General features: G+C 37.1%; 2 non-coding genes across 2 annotated transcripts; both read right to left on the bottom strand.

The window, feature by feature from the left end:
• Positions 1-1,964: 1,964 nt before the first annotated feature.
• On the bottom strand, positions 1,965-2,068 carry LOC138808729 (U6 spliceosomal RNA). Its single transcript, XR_011366598.1, has one exon. It is a non-coding gene; the product is annotated as a U6 spliceosomal RNA (small nuclear RNA).
• A 4,344-nt stretch (positions 2,069-6,412) lies between these two features.
• LOC138808730 (U6 spliceosomal RNA) lies at positions 6,413-6,516 on the bottom strand. Its single transcript, XR_011366599.1, has one exon. It is a non-coding gene; the product is annotated as a U6 spliceosomal RNA (small nuclear RNA).
• Positions 6,517-13,154: the final 6,638 nt, after the last annotated feature.

Genomic DNA, 13,154 nt, shown 5'->3' with positions numbered 1-13,154 from the left:
TCTTCCCATAAATGAGGTATGAGTTCAATCCCGAGTTGTTCATACCAAAGCAATCCAATAAAAGCATACTAAGAACTAACTAACAAAAAATATGTCATTCGTTGTAAAGAAAATTAAAACTTATGAAAATAATTGAAAGAGAGCTAAAAGGAGAACCATGGCTCAATAGTGAACAGCAACTTAAGCCACACCACCATTTCCAGTTTTTAGCTATTTATTGGCAAAATGAATATCACAGACATTGCTGCTTGGGATCCCTTTGAATCTGGATCCTCAGATTTCAGCCTCCTATGTAGCTGGGATTACAGGTGTAAGACACCAGCAGTCTGAGATATGCATTTATTTTGTCATGTTTTGTGGCAAATTATCACAAATTAATTTGTTTGGCCACTGAATACCAACTATTGTAGGATATAAGATTGGGCTGGTAACTTGGGTGTGGTTTGTCTATAGTAGCTGCTCAGTTTCTAGCAGGGGCCACTAGCCTATAGTCTCTCACAGAATGTGGGGATCTCTTACAAGCTTATGAGATGCTTAGTAGGGTTTAGGTTCTGTGGTGGTGAGACTGTGGTTTCTGCTTTCTGGTCTCCTATCATACAGCCACTGTTGTCAGCTCCTAGGCATCCCCATACTTTCTTGAGAAACATATTCTCCTTACTGTTTGATTCATTCTGTTTGCATCACTGACTTCTAGAAAGGCCTTAATTTGCACTCACACCTTGGAAATAACTCATACCAACTCTTGTGGGAACTAATTACATTTGTAGAATCTGTTTAATTTTGTTATCTACCAGAGCATATAGTGGGGTTAGATCATGCCCGACTGGAAGATAAAAGACTTCCCAAGGGTCTGAGTTGTTGTGTATCACCTGACACACATTAAAAGCTATTTATTGGGGCTGGGAAGGTGGCTCAGAGGTGGAGCGCTTGCCTTGCATGCATGAGGCCCTGGGTTCGATTCCTCAGCACCAAATACGCAGAAAAAAAAAGCCGGAAGTGGCATTGTGGCTCAATTGGTACAGTGCTAGCCTTGAGCTGAAGAGATGAGGGACAGCGCCCAGGCCAGAGTTCAGGCCCATGACCGGACCCCCCCCCCAAAAAAAAGCTATTTATTATCTGGGCACTGGTGGCTCATTCCTGTAATCCTAGCTATCTGGAGGATGAAATCTGAGGTTCCCAGTTCAAAGGCAGCCTGGGAATGAAAGGTTTAACTCCAATAAACCACTCAGAAAGCTGGAAGTGGTACTGTAGCTCAACTGGTATAGCACTCACTTTGAGCTGAAGAGCTGAAGGATTGCGCAGAAACCAGAGTTGAATCCTCAGAATTAAAAAAAGAAAAACATTGGAAAAAGCTATTTATTATTCTAAGTGTCCTCAATTTCAGACACTGGTAATGTTGAGTTATTGTTTGACATTAACCAATGAAGTGTGAAATTTAAGAAAATGAAAGATAGTTCCTTGGGTGGAGTGGAAAATATTTTGGCAGTTATAGGTAATGAAACACAGTTAGGAGTTAAATTGAGGATAGATTCAAGAGCAATGGCCGTGGCTTCAGATATGGGACAGAGCTAAACATGTTAGACATATGTTAAAAAGAGGACATGGGGCTTGGAATGTGGTTTAGTGGTAGAGTGCTTTCCTAGCATGCATGTAGCCCTGGGTTCAATTACTTAGTACCACATAAACAGAAAAAGCCAGAAGTTGCCCTGTGGCTCAGGTCAAAGGGTGCAAGGCTTGTGCAAAAAAGAAGCTCAGTGACAGTGCCCAGGCCCTCAGTTCATGCTCCAGGACTGCCAAAAAATAAAAAGACAGAACATGTCAATAATGAATGAGGGAGGGATCCAGAAACCAAATTCCTCACTGAATATTTTCTCTATTTCAATATCATTCCAGAGAGAAAAATGAGGCATAAAGATGGTCCAGAAAGAACATATCTTATGAAGTAATACAAGATTCTTTAAAAAAAAAATATGGAACGCTTCACATATTTGCATGTCATCCTTGTGCAGGGACCATGCTAATCTCTGTATCATTCCAATTTTAGTATATGTGCTGCCAAAGTGAGCACTACAAAAAAATTTTTTTTACTGCAACTGGCCTGTAGAGACAATCCATTAGACATAATTGTGACTTGCAATAGCATAAGAGCTCATTGTAATAGCACAAATGCTTTCTGGATATTAAAAGCCTAGGTGCTATTCCTATGTTTTTCCTCAAGAATATTACTCTATTACTTAAACCACAGCTCCATTTCTGACTTTTCTGGTGATGAAATGGAGATAAGAGTGTCATGGACTTTTCCTGGCTCACCTGGCATAACATTGGGATAACATTGGGTTAATACCTGGGATAACATTAATAATGTCAAAAATCTCAGCATTCTGAAGAGCTAGAATTATAGTTATGAGCCTTTAGTACACAGAGAAATATTTCTTTTTCAGTGGAATGAATTAAGAATACAGATTCTTAAGGAAGATTCACCCTCAGTACTAAGTAAATCATCAAGAACAGTTCACGTGGATACACACACACACACACACACACACACACACACACACACACACACACACACAAGCACACAACCAGACACACAAACCCACATAAACATCTCAGGGATCTGTATCTCTTTCCCCTAAAGAGTAGTATGGTCTAATGGGCAAACTGTGGTGTCACAGTCATGTAATCCCAGATATTGAGAGGTAGAGGTATAGGAGCATGGGGTACTAAGGGTGACTTGGGTGAAGTTAGCACAAGATCCTATATGAAAAGCAAACTGAGAAAGAAAGAAAAAGAGTTGGGTGCATGTAGGCACAAGTGGCAAGTTATGTGCCTAGTAAGTTTAAGGCCCTCAGTTTAATCCTCAGTTCCATGAAAAAGACAAAAGGAATAAAATCTCAGTCCATTTTGTCATTGTTTAAAATCAATTAACCTGTATACTTCATGAGGAATATAAGGTCTATTTCAAGCCTAATAGTAGTAGCTGGAAAGTCTATATAGCATGGTAGCACATGGGACAAGGCCCCGTAGGTGCATCATATCACAGAGGATCTCAGCATTATGGCATGTGCTAGAATGACAGGGATTAAGGGGCATAGGTTGCTTTTAACAACTGATAACAGTGATAACGTTAGTCCCTTGAGAGTTGATGAGATAACATTTATCCATTTATGACTGAAACATCTTTTAAGGTTTCTACCTCCTGACACTGCTACATTGAATAGTTAAACTTCAGTATGAGCTTTGATGGTGACAGACCATTAACAGGCTTCTGACCGAGGCAGGTGAGACCATTGGAAGCCAAGGATGTTAATACAACTAGGCACCTTGGACAACTGCTTCGATCTCATTGATTCTGATATTTACTGTATTTGGGGCCATCTCACAGCCAAGATCCATCAAGTCCATGTCTGTTCCATGTGCCAGTGTCAGTTATGCTGAGTGTTACATAAACCACTAGACAATAGGGAGAAATAGGATGGAGATAGACACAAAAATGTAAGTTTGGCATTCTTCTTGGCCCTTATATAACATTAAAAGATTCATGTAGGTAAGTCATGAGAAAGCTCTATGTCGTTATAAAATACATACAGCCATATAATAACTACTCTACCACCCTGAAAGATACCTTGTAGAACAGCCTGTTTACACATAATACAGACACTCCTATGAACACAAAAGATGGAAAAAACAAACAAGTTTCGGTTTACAAAAGTAATTGTCAACCTCAGAGTCAAAGCAGACACCCTGAAAACAGTAATGGAAAGAATAGGAGAAACACTAGGTCTCCTTGGCACAAGTCAAAATTTCCTTAATAGAGACCCAGAAACACAACAAATCAAAGTTACACAAATGGGATTTCATGAAAGTGCAGAGCTTGTGCATGGCAAAGGACATACCTAGCAAAATCCATAGAAAGCCCACCGATTAGGAGAAGATTAGCCATACAACAGACAAGGATCTCATATCTAAAATGTGCTTGGAACTCACAAAAATAAAACCTCCAACAAGAAATCCACAAAGAAACAACTGCGCAATAAATAAGTGGGCTAAAGTTTTAAAGAGAAACTTCTCTGAAGAGGAAAGGAGATGGCAAATAGACACATGAAGAAATGCTCAACATTTCTAGCCATAAAAGAAAAGCAAATCACCAAAATTACTCAAGCTGATTTAAAATTTGGCAAAGGAGCAGGGTATAAAAATAACCCTCAAAAATCAATGGCTTTTCTGTATGCCAACAATGAGAAAAGCGTGGTTGAAATCAGGAAAGCAACTCCATTCATAACAGCCCACCCAAAAAATACCTAGGAATTAATTTAACCAAAGAAGGGAAGGACCTCTATAATGTAAACTTTAAAAACATGAAAAGGGAAATCAAAACAGAACTTACAAAGTGGTAAAACCTCCCATGCTCCTGGATTGGAAAGATCAACATCTTGAAAATGGCAATATTTTCCAAGGGTTTCTACCAATTTAATGCAATACCTATCAATATTCCAACCCCTTTCTTCAAAGAATTAAAGAGGCTATCCAAAAATTCATATAGAACAATAAAAAACCCAGAATAGAAAAAAAATCCTTAACATAAAGAACAGTGATGAAGGAATATCAATACCAAATTTCAAACTCTACTACAAAGCCATCGTAATTAAAACAGCTTGGTACTGGCACAAGAACGGACATCAGGAACAATGGAATAGAATTGAAGAGGCAGAAATGAACCTACAGATATATAGCTACCTAATCTTCGATAATGGAGCTAAAAAAATAGAATGGAAGAAAGCCTCTTAAGTAAATTGTGCTGGCAAAATTGGTTAATCACTTGTAGAAAACTAAAGCTAGATCCTTATATATCAATCTGCACCAGAATCAGCTCCAAATGGATCAAAGACTTCTGAGTCAAAGCAGACACTCTGATGGAATAGGATGGAATAGGAGAAACCCTAGGTCTCCTTGGCACAGGCCGAATTTTTTTTTAATGGAGACCCAGAAACACAACAAATCAAAGAAAGGTTGGACAAATGGGATTGCATGAAATTGCAGAGCTTCTACATGGCAAAGGACATAGTTAACAAGATCAATAGAAAGCCTATGGATTGGGAAAAGATCTTCACTAGCCATTAAACAGAAAAGAGTCTCATATCTAAAATATACCTGCAACTCAAAAAATTATATCTCCCAACAACAAATCCTCAAAGAAACCGCTTCTCACTAAATAAGTGGGCTAAAGACTCAAAAAGAAACTTCTCTGAAGAGAAAAGAAGGATGGCCAATAGACACATGAAGAAATGCTCAACCTCCCTAGCCATAAAAGAAATGCAAATAAAAAGAGCAGAAGTACCATCTCACCACAGTTAGAATGGCTATAATCTAGAACTCTAATAACAACAGATTCTGGAGGGGATGTGGATAGAAGAAAACCTTACTGTATTGTTGTGGGAGTGTAAACGTGTTCAACCACTTTGGAAAGTTTATGGAGGTTCCTCAAAAGACTCCACATAGAGCTCCCCTATGACCCAGAACTAGAACTTTTGGGCATTTACCCAAATGTTCACAAACAAGATCATACTAATGCTACCAGCACGACTATGTTTATTGCAGCATTATTTACCATAACTAAGATATGGAACCCACACAGATACCCCTCAGTTGATGAATGGATCAAGAAAATGTGGTATATATACACAATTCCATGCCTCCATAGAATTTCTTTGTCCAATTTGTTAGGAAATGGAAAGACTTGGAACAAATTATATTAAGTGAAATAAGCCATACCCAAAGAAACATAGATCCCATGGTTTCCCTTATTTGCAATAACTAGTATATGTCTGAGAAAAACAGACATTTTTAGACAAGTTGATGTTAGGCGAAATGAACCCCAAGATAATTTTTTCTTTCTTGTGATTGTTTCCAACATATTTATAAATTGATTTCTTTGTTGCTTTCTTTGTACCTCCCCCATGGTATAACTCCTGTTTTCACTGCATTTGATTCTGGTACCCTGCATCTTGTATATACATTTTTCTAATTTGGAGAAGGTAAGGGAAAACATAAAATGCTTAAATAGGGATACGGGTTGACCCATTGTAAAAATGCAATGTACAAGACCCTACGTTGAAAACAAACATTAGAACTTCGGAGGTGGGGAGAATACTCGTGGAGGTGGGAGAGAAGGAATGGTAGGGGAAAAACAAAGGAGGAGGCAACAATGCTTGATAGGAAATATACTTGATAGGAAATTACCTTACTCATTTAATTGTAGCCCCTCTGCACAGTATTTTTTTATAATAAAAGACATACAAAAATTAATTCAATGTATGATTATGGGCCAGTACTAGGATTTGAATTTATGGGCCTTCCACTTACTTTCACACTTCAAACTGGGATCTCTATCTGTCTTTATTTATTTATTTTTTAAAATCAGGAATGCTTCACAAATATGCGAGTCATTCTTGCACAAGGGCCATGCTAATCTCTGTATTGTTCCAATTTTTGTATATGTGCTGCCAAAGTGAGCAATCTTTAATTTTTTGTTGATCTTTTTTTCAAGGATAAATCTAATAACACTGTCCCCTAATTTTGTATAAAATAAGTTTTGGACATATATTTAATATGTAATATATTTGTGTGATATACACGTATATACATACTATTTATCTGCAGGAGTTGGGCACACTGAAACAATTGAAGGCACTGATTTAATTTCACTGCTGTCATTCTATTTTAAGACTTTTTTAAAATCAAAACATTTATGACCATGATTTCATCGAATGTCCTGTCCAATATTGATTTGTGTGTATCAGGCAGGCTGTACCTCATCTCACACAAGAGTGCAAGAATAATAGGGTTTAACTCATTACAAGTGGCTCATCAGGACATAGGAAATATCCCTCAATTTGGTTGAGCTGATCTCCATTGTTTGTTGTATACTATGCCTCTGCTTTGGCTATGCAGTTTACCATTTCAAGATGATATTTTGTTCTTTTGGAGACAGATGAATGGAGAAATGTATGTGGCCTCCAAGACAATTACCTGTATAAGGTTAAAATTCATACTTTCAAATGGGATATTTGCCATCCCTGTAGAATACAAATGAGGACTCCCACGCACCAGCTATCTACTTTGCAGCCATTGTAATATTCATGGAAGCAATATTTTATAGGGACAAAATTAAGGTACCAAATATGTCCTTCAGCAACTACCCTACGGAAATCCTTATGCTCATGCCAAAGTCATTGAACTTCACATTGCCTTTGTCATCCAACACGATGTTATTGGGTTTAATGTTTCAGTTATTTTCAGTTTCATTAAAGTAGTGCACAGTCCTCACAATCTGTTTGAATAAACTCCTGACTTCATTCTTGAAAAGGCAGTGTGATTTTCACATTTGTCTAAGGAGGTCTCTGGATGGCCAGTTCCACTACCAAATATTTGTGCTCATCCATTTCCCTCACCTGGTATGACCTGATCATGTTTGGGTGACGGAAAATCTTAATAATGTCCATCTCATTTAAAAATTTTTTGTGGGTCCTGGGGCTTGAACTCTAGGGCCTAGGCATTGTCACTGAACTCTTCAGGTTATGTCTACTGCTCTACCACTTGAGCCACAGCACCACTTCCAGCTCTTTCTGTTTATGTGGTGTTGAGGAATCGAACCCAGGGCCTCATTTATGTAAGGCAAACATATACCGCTGAGCAACCTTCCCGGCCTGTCCATCTCATGTTTGATTTAACAATTGTTGAACTCTCATCTTCAGGATTATTTTCACTACAACCTTATTGACTACGCGGTGGTGCTAGGCCAACTTTCCATATCCATAGCTTCCATAGTCAATGATTTCCTCCTTCATGCTATATTGTTCAGGGAAAATCTCCTGCCATAGCTAATGATCACCTTCAAACTATCTTGTTCATTGAAAATCTCCTTCTCTGAAGAGCTTGAGGATAATACACTATGTTCTTCCATCTTTCTGCTAAGATGGCAAGGAGTAAATCTACCTAAACTTAGCTAAGAAAATAAAAACCCCAGAGCAATAACCTAAAGGAAACTGTCAATGTAGCACTCAGTCCTGCAGGTCACCAGGAACTCTCAGCAATGTAATGGACTGCAGAGACCACTCACAATATTTGCAATGGACCAATCACAGCTTGGAATGAACCCACTGGATCTTCTGGTCTTGAGCCTGGAGGACTGTTGCCAAGGTTTCCACAGGGATGTGAGGTGCACAGAATGATGCCACTGGTGCTGCCTTGGCAGTGTTGCAGGAACATAAAGTGTATCAGAAAGTGCATTCTGTCCTTGTTGGCTTCAAGATCCTACGGTTGCTCCCAAGGATTTTGTCCTTGAGTAGTATCCATGTCCTTATGTCTGCTCCTGCCAGAACAGTGGCCATGTGCAGGAGCATATATCAACCAGTGGCTTCCATTCACTATATGTGCAAGTCTTGGAACTTGCTCCAACAATCTAAAAACAAAGTGGAATCCTATGTATTCCTAGATGCAGGGGACACATAACGAAGAGTTCAATTGGAAACTTTCACTAAAGTGGATCCAGATTTTTTTTATCTTGACAATAAAGAGAAAATTCAAAGAAGTTGTTAAAGTATAAGAGGTGTCCCTCTTTGTTGAATTAGAACCTTCTTGCACAACTGCTTAAAATAATATGAAAGTCCTTATTTGTTATGGACGTGATTTAGTGTTTTGGTACCATATAATAAATAATTTCTGATCTTTAAAAAGTTGTAATATCAGTATGCACTTTGGTGTGTTTTCAATGGAATCCAAGATGAGCCCCATAGCTCTTGAGTAGATCTAAAACAATATCACATTCAACAATAGCATGTGGTTGAAAGAAGGCAGGTAGTACCAGCCTACTGTAAAGTGACTATTGCCAGGATGAATCTTCTGTAGAAATACTGTTTTTTTTTTCCTTTTCAGTATTTACTAATAAAATACATCCATGTATTATTATAAATTATGTTCTCTATTCAGCTCAGTGAATTTTGACAACTATTTAATTATGTAATACTAAGAGTCCCCTAATAAAGTCAAAAAATGGGCACTTTTGTCATTTACATTAAAATGCAAAGAAAATAAGTCCAAGTAAGTTTTATACTTAGGTGGATAATGGAAAACAGCTGTTTTCTCACTCAGAAATTGAATCCAATAGGGTATTTCATGGCATCCATAATCTGAAAAGCTGCTCTAACTTTTGCCTTTTAAAGACCTCATCAGTTAACTCAAGATATTCAATGTCTTCTTCTTTAAATGTAGAATGACTGATGTCAAAAGGATAGTGGTATCGCTTCAGAATCATCTGATACTGTATCAAAATGCCCTATGCCATACATCTCCATGAAGTGGGTTATTAACATCTATAGGAGTGAGAAAAAATAGAGCATCAACATTTCTCATGATAGTTTCCTCTGAGATAATTTACATCAGAATCCTTGAAATCCATAAGGCAATGTGTTGATAAGTTCAAAGTGAAGAACAAGGCCTGGAGTAGGGAACTTAGATGGTAGAACCCCTAACTAAACAATTGGAGGTCCTCCGCTTGAACTCTCCTACTGCCAAATCCATGAGTCTTCCTGTAGAGAAAGAGGTATAGCTGTTTATTTCAATTCCATTGTGATGCTATAACAAAACTCCTTAAGACAAGGTCCCAATAGCTTAGAGAAACTTATGGGTACTCAACAGAAATTCTGAAGGACATTATCTAGAACCAAGAAAATTCAATATGCTGAGAGGTCAGCTTCACCAGGCCTTTAATGTGTTCCCTTGTTGCTGCATTCTCACATGGTCGAAAGGCTAGAAACTTATTTAAAAGAAAATAACAGAGCTGAGAGACTTCTTCCCACCATCCAGATGAAGTTTAATTTGTATCAGATTATTATTTCTTCTGTCATGTCCCTCCTCCTCGTTTTTTGTTGTGCTTTTTTTTTTTTAGCTGACTAGCCTTGAACACTTGAACCACGAAAGAACGGATGTTTAGATTCCAAGTATGTACCCCCAAAATCATCTGTTGCTACTTCTTCTTTGGAAGTAAACCACTTACTTGCCCCAACCCCTGTGCTTTATTTTCCTTCATGTATCATTTTTTAAAGTTTTTGGTCTATTTTGTATTTTGCAGGTGATTTAACAAGGACCCTTCACAAATAGTAGGTGAATACTCGACCACTAAGTTTCAAATTCCCTGCATAGATTTTTTATTTTTTATTTATTTTTAATTTTATTATTTTTTAAACAAATTTTTTATTATAAAAAAAACTGTATGGAGTGGTTCCAGTTACATGAGCAAGGTAATGAGTACATTTCTTATCAAGCATTGTTGCCTCCTCCTTTGTTTTTCCCCTACAATTCCTTTCCTCCAAACTCCACAACTACACTCTAACCACCTAAATTTTGTTTGTTTGAGATGTACAGGATTATTTATTTCTTCATTATTAGACTTCGTGTGTACCCAACTTACTGAAAGCATGTAAAAGTGTAAAACGGTAAATATGTTTGAATTTTTATGTAGACTACCATGCAATCTTGCTCACAAATCACAATATTTTCCTTCCATTGCAATCTTATGCAATCTTCTGTGATCTTGTTGTTGTTGTTGTTGTTGTTGTTGTTGTTGTTGTTGTTGTTGTTGTTGTTCTTCTTCTTCTTCTTCTTCTTCTTCTTCTTCTTCTTCTTCTTCTTCTTCTTCTTCTTCTTCTTCTTCTTTTTCTTCTTCTTCTTCTTCTTCTTCTTCTTCTCCTTCTCCTTCTCCTCCTCCTCCTCTTCCTCCTCCTCCTCCTCCTCCTCCTCCTCCTCCTCCTCCTCCTCATTCTCCTTCTTCTTCTTCTCAGTTAAAACATCAAATGTGTTGTCAAATGCCATCATTGATAAATTTCTCTCTTGTTTGCATCAGAAATGCCTCAGCTATTTTTAAAGAATATTATAAGTGCTTGATAGATATTCTACTTAAGCTAAAGCTATTTTCCTTGTTTCAGAATTTTCACTAATATTAAAAATATTAAATGCTTCTGTGTCAGCATCTATTGGGATTATATGGGATTTGTTCTTTACTTAGTTTAATAAATTGCATTAGATTTCCTAAATTGTAGCTATGTATGTAGGCTTGCACTTTGGTGGTAGAATAACTTGATTTCTATGTGTGAATCCTGTGTTAAATCTTCAGAAAAAACACACACAGGAAAAATGGAAAAGGAATAAATGTAATCTATCCATTTCTGATACATATTCTCTTTTTTTAGGAACTTTTGCCTTTCTCTTCATAAGTAAAATTACTATACATGCATTCTGATTTTGTCATTGCGCTTATGAAGTTAGTTAAGAAGTATTTCTTCTTTTTAAAAAATTTCTGGAGCAGTCAAATAAGAGATGCATTAGGTGAGATGGTATATATTGATTATTCCAGCTAATCATAGTCTATCCCCACAAAAAAAAGAAAGAAGAAAGCAGGAAAGAAAGAAAGCAAGCCAGCCAGCCAGCAAGCAAGCAAGCAAGCAAGCAAGCAAGCAAGAAAGAAAGAAAGAAAGAAAGAAAGAAAGAAAGAAAGAAAGAAAGAAAGAAAGAAAGAAAGAAAGAAAGAAAGAAAGAAAGAAAGACTCCCAGCCATCCAAACTAAAAAACACCATGTAAGTAAAAAGGCTTGGGGCATTACTCAAGTAGTAAAGGACTTGTATACAATGGGCAATTTTCCAGGTTTGACACCTAAAAACAGGGGAAAAATGCATTTTCTTGGACAAAATTGCACGTGAAATATTTGATTAGAGTTTTTTTTCTTTCTTTTATTTCAGAGACATAGTTTTGCTAAAACCTATATAAAAATTTCCAATCCTCCCAATTTAACTCCTAAGAGTTGAGATTAAAAGTATAGGTTTTCACACCTAGCCTCGTTGACATTTTTTACAATAAATTGTATTGGCATAAATTCAGTATACAGAAAAGTCTAAATGTAAACAGTTTGTCTGTCCCCTCATTGTCCTACTGTTAATGAAATATACCAATATTGTATGTTTGTAAAATAAAAACACAACATTGGTGTAATGCTATTTATTAAATTGCAACCTTTACTTCATTTTGCCAATTTTTGTACTACTTTCAATTGTTTTTCTAGTATCTACTACTGTTGCTTTTTCCTCTGCCTTTCTCCTTTCTTCATGTTACCTACTCAGCTGTTTCATTGATGAGGAATATCAAAAGTAGGTTAAAATTCACCATTTGCCAGGGACCAGTATCTCGTGATCAAAGGTATTCAGAAAGCTGAGATCTGAGGATCACAGTTCAAAGCAAGCCTGATCAAGAAAGTGGTAAACTCATGAAAAAAACAGCATTTAAAAAATAACCAAACAACTGGAATGTGACTTAGTGGTAGTGTGCTTGCATGAAGGTCTGAGTTTGATTCCTCAGTGCCACATAAACAGAAATATTTGGAAGTAGCACTGTGGCTTAAGTGCTAGAGTGCTCGCTAGCCTTGAGCAAAAGATCCTCAGGGTCAGTATCTAAGCCTTGAGCTTAAGCCCCAGGACTGGCAAAACATACAAAAAAGTAGCTCCCCTCATTGTTTTGTATGTAGTGTTCCAACTCCATGGTGCACATTATCCCTTACAGCAAAATCAATACAACAAACCAAAATTTACAATGCTCAGTATCCCATGTGGTCATCAGTCATCATATTGTACACCAGATGTGCAGAGTTAAGGAAGAAATATAAAGAAATAAAGTCACTAGGACAACCTCTCTTGAGACTATACAAGAAAAATTTATGTTCTAGCGTATCACTCTAGAAGTATCACTGAACTCTAGAAAGAAGTGTTCCAAGAATATAAGCCTTGTTCACCTTGGCTCCCACTGAGCATGAATATAAAGTTCATCATCAATAATGGTTGGACTCAAAGAGAGAATTCACAAATGGGATTGTGCCAAACTAAGAAGTTTCTGCATGACAAAGCACATCATTAGCAAGCTAAAGAGAGCCTACAGAAGGAGAGATCTTTGCCAGGTCTATGTCAGAATATACAAAGAGCTCAATAAATTATACTAACAAAGAATTAACAACTCAATTACAGATGGGCAAACAAGCTAAGTAGAGACGTCTCAGAAGAAATAAAATTGGCCAGTAGTCATAAAAATGTTCAATATCTCTGGCCATAAAGGAA

This window comes from Dipodomys merriami, unplaced genomic scaffold (genome assembly GCF_024711535.1).
Source record: "Dipodomys merriami isolate MVZ:Mamm:240054 unplaced genomic scaffold, mDipMer1.0.p SCAF_471, whole genome shotgun sequence".
Classification (NCBI taxonomy): Eukaryota; Metazoa; Chordata; class Mammalia; order Rodentia; family Heteromyidae; genus Dipodomys; species Dipodomys merriami.
The sequence above is the reverse complement of the archived record's forward strand: the minus strand, read 5'-3'. Positions and strand labels throughout refer to the sequence as shown.